This window comes from Girardinichthys multiradiatus, chromosome 11 (assembly GCF_021462225.1).
Source record: "Girardinichthys multiradiatus isolate DD_20200921_A chromosome 11, DD_fGirMul_XY1, whole genome shotgun sequence".
NCBI lineage: Eukaryota > Metazoa > Chordata > Actinopteri > Cyprinodontiformes > Goodeidae > Girardinichthys > Girardinichthys multiradiatus.
The window spans coordinates 3,160,001-3,164,444 of NC_061804.1; the positions used below are offsets into that span (position 1 = coordinate 3,160,001).

Here is a 4,444-nt window from a genome sequence, read left to right on the forward strand (position 1 = left end):
AGGTCATTCAGCCATTTGATTCAGGTATGTTGGACCAGAGACACATCTAGAAGTTTCAGGACACCAGCCCTGGAGGACTGGGGTTTGACACCCCTGGATAAAAGCATAAAACACATTCAGTCCAGCTGCCATGTCTTTGCTCATTTTCATCCCTTGGATAGCAAGTTGGATTATTTACTGATGAAAGTAACCATGCAGCACCTGCAGGAAAGATAATATTGTTGTATTGTTTTTAAATGGTTCCAACAAACTCTCTGATTCTCTTATAGATGGGTGTCTAACAGTGGGAGTAACCAGCATGCTTTCCTGCAGATGAAACAGCGGTTCTGTTGCAAAATTGTCTTGTTGGGAGCTCAGCAAAAATATTGTAAAAGCCTCAGCAGCAAACTAACCTTGCACTGACAAAACTGTCTCCCTGTCATGCTTAATGCTTCCCCAACTTATGCAACTTTCCATTTATAGTTCCCCTCAGTGGGAGATGAGACCTTAGCTAAGTGATGCTCTTTAAAAAAGTATTTTCAACTTTTACATATTATTTTTCTTTACATGCCTCTGTCCATGATCATATGTGTTCTGGTGCAAAAGATATAAAAAGAACTTAAACAGAAGCTTTAATCACTAATCAAGTTAAGTTTTTTAACATATGCTGTCTTTTTTTAACAATGCGTAGCTTTATCCAAACCCTTTCAACTCAAATCTATACCATAACGAAAGCTTAAGGTGTTCTGGCCACATAAAAACTGACACAAACAACACACTGATGCATGGTTTGCATCAACTTTAAAACCAACTTCATACTTTAAGGCAGGGGTGTCCAACTCCAGTCCTCGAGGGCCGGTATCCTGCCTGCTTTAGATGTGTCCCTGCTCCAACACATCTGACTCAAATAACTGATTCACCTTCTTAGTATGTAAGGTCTGCAGAGGTCCACTAATTAACCCTTATTAAGTTAAGTTGTGTTGGACCAGAACAACACCTAAAAACATGCAGGAAACCAGCCCTAAAGGACTGACTGTGGACACCACTACCCTAAAGGCAAAACAACTCCCTGTTTCTAAAACATGTGATACATTCATTTAAGGACCCAACATGTATAATTTTCACAAAATCATGATCAGGCCTGTGGTAAACCATCCCATACATTCTTTCCCAAGCAGCTTTAACAACATCCATTCATCAGTCCTTCTAAACCTGCTTCTCCTTGCAGGTCACCAGGAGGTTCTGGTGCCATTCTGCAGCAGTCATTGGGCAGGCAGCAGGGGGACAGGTCACAAGTCCATCACAAGGCAGCACAGAGACACACAGGACAAACAACAAGCACAAAGACTCACACCTAAGAGCATTATCTTTAGAGTAACCTAATAGTCATGTTTTTGGACTATGGAAGGAGGTCAGAGTACCCAGAGAGACCCCACAAATAGACTAGGAGACCATGCAAACTCCATGCAGAAACACCCCAGGATTTGACCCCCAGGACCTTTTTGCTGCAAGCTAGCAATGCTACCAAATGCGCCACCATACAGCCAGCTTTAACCGAATACCCATCATAAATAAGTTTGACCCTGAAGTGTCACATGATGCTGGATCGGTGACAAAAGTGACTTAACTGTGAGCCACATGATGAACACCAGGACTGCATGTGGCACAAAATCCCTCATAAAACTAAACAAAACTGCTGAAAACTAAGTACACCCAAGCTGCTTTTACATGATTTAGGAAGGAAAGTAGCATCCAGGCACTGCTAATCAAACATACTTAATCAATTGATATTTAGTGAGCGTGACCACCTCTATATGAGGAAGAAGCTTTGACAGTTTTTTGGTCTGGAGAATACAAGTGGATTGACAAAATCCATAAATGGAATTACATCGGCAAATAAACAATTTTAGCCGTCTATCAATCTGGGAAAGGATATAATTGACATTTTTTAAAACAATCTTAAATCCAATCATTCTACAGAGAAACATTATTCACAAGTGGAAAACATTTAAGACAGCTGCCAACGTTCACAGGAGCGTCCATCCCAGCAAACTCACCAAAAACTGCCAAAATCTCCACAGGGCTTAGTTAGTGAGCTAAAGTTCATGAAAAGACAGTTTTAAAAAGGTTGCACAAATAAGCTTTGTTTAGAAGCTCAGTCAGTCAGTCATTTTCTACCGCTTATTCCATAGTGGGTCGCGGGGGAGCTGGTGCCTATCTCCAGCAGTCTATGGGCGAGAGGCGGGGTACACCCTGGACAGGTCGCCAGTCCATCACAGGGCAACACACAAACAACCACACACCTAAGGGCAATTTAGAGTGACCAATTAACCTAACTGGCATGTCTTTGGACTGTGGGAGGAAGCCGGAGTACCTGGTGAGAACCCACGCATGCACGGGGAGAACATGCAAACTCCATGCAGAAAGACCCACAGTCAGGAATTGAACCCAGGACCTTCTTGCTGCAAGGCAACAGTGCTACCAACTGCACCACCGTGTTTAGAAGCTTTTATTTCTAAAAAAAAAAAAAAAGCAGCATGATTTCGGTTTTTTAAAGTTTCATCTGAACGAACACCAATGAATTTCTGGAAGAATGTCTTTTAGAGAAATAGGATGTCTGACCATAATACAGAGCTCCATAAGTGGAGAAAACCAAACACAGAATCTCAGTACAAACACCTCATAGCAGCTGTCAAACACAGTGGTGGAAGAGTGATGGTTTGGGCTCGTTTGGCAGGCAAAAAACCTGAGCAGCTTCAATGAGTTGACTATATACCTCTCTTTATACCAAAATATTCCAGAGTCAAATGTTTTCCGGAAACTCGGTCATTGAAGCAACGTTGAAAACATCTGTGGTTTGAAACACTTTTTTTTCCCAGTCTTGTTCCATCTTTACTTAAAGACTAAAAATCTTACTAGAATATTGACCATGATTTTTTTATGTTAAAATACTTAGGGTGGCACATCTCAATATTTCTGTTAAAACTTGTCTCATAAAGCCCTATCCAGATGCTGTCATTATGGGTCTTATTAGATACATACAAATATTTGACAAGTACTTCTTAGTTTTTCTTTTAATCAAGGCAATTAAAATATCATTGTTAGAAAAAAATCATATTCCATCAAAAAAAGTTGAGGTAGTATCAGAAATTATATTGAGTATCAAATATTTATGGAGTCTGAAATGTTGGTGGCATGACAACCCTGACCTTGACTGGCGGACCTTTAACGCTAAATGTGGCATCTGCTTTGAAGTTCCTATCGGTGCAAAACTAATGGGATATTTTATTTATTGATTCTGGTCAAAATTTGATCACCTCTAGTTCCAAATCTAACCTGAGCTGGAAAACTCCGTGAATAGATTCTTCTTAAAACACTTTGAGATTTTATTATTTTTTGTGAAAACTCAAAAAGGGAGATTTTTTTTTTGGTACCAGGACCACCTTAGAATTAAACAGGCACAAAACCTGACATTTATGGACCAGTTAAACTTTGACTGTTGATTTTTTTTAACACAGTTTGTGAAACCTTTAACTATTTGTGAAAAAACACTGGGTATTTTTTTCAGTTTTCCCAGATCCTGTCTAGTTTACCTGAACCAAGCTGGACACACTTGACAACTTGACACATAAATCCCAGAATTGTGGGGACTGGTGTATACTTGTTTGGTTTAACCAAGCTAGTATTACTGGCCTGGGCTGAGCCCCCAGTGTTCCAGCATCCTAACAACACCTCTGGCTTTGAGAATAAGAGATTTAAATGTGTAATGAGGTCATTTTAACCATGTTAGCAGGTCACATTAAAATTATATTTATAATAATAATAATTATAATTAATTAACACATACATTAGCTAAATTTGTATTAATACCATAATCCTGTAATGTGATCAAACAGAAAAAAGTAGCCTAAAATGAACTGCTTTCTGAAAGCCCACAGATGACAACATATTACATCTACAAAGTACAGTTTTTCTTTGCCACAAGCAGTTATTTTCATTCATAGCCGGTTGTTAAACATTCAGGAGCCCAGCCTCTGTAGAAGACACATTAAAATGTCAAACAACAGAGCTGTCAATGATCTGAGCTGCTCATAGTCCTAAACATAAACCGAATAATTGAGCCCAGACTGACTGAAAAACAACAGGACAGATTTTTTTTTTTCCAGTGAAGCCATGATGTAGCAGCCTTTTAGCGGGAGGCTGTCTCACCTCTTCGGAGACTCCTCCTCGGCTCCGTCCGCTTCACCTGATCAACAAACCGTCACAAATGGCTGCATCATTTCACTACGTCTCCACCAGCTCGCCTAAAACACCACCATCAAAACATTCTACGTCTAAAAAAGCTCGACTATGTTAATAAGGACGTGGCAGCAGGGCGTTTTGTCGAAAAAGGCCACTTTCTGGGCCAAACTGAAGATGTAGCGGTTTGCACTGTCCCCTAGCGATCACCTTCTTCTGAGGATTT

General features: G+C 40.1%; 1 protein-coding gene across 1 annotated transcript in view; it reads right to left on the reverse strand.

Annotated features, from left to right (window-relative positions):
* trim37 (tripartite motif containing 37) overlaps positions 1 to 4,444 on the reverse strand; it is a 39,608-nt gene extending 35,164 nt beyond the window's left edge. Inside the window, exon 1 of the mRNA XM_047379064.1 lies at positions 4,189 to 4,444. The gene's annotated coding sequence lies outside the window, so the exon portion shown is untranslated. The remainder of the gene's footprint in view (positions 1 to 4,188) is intronic.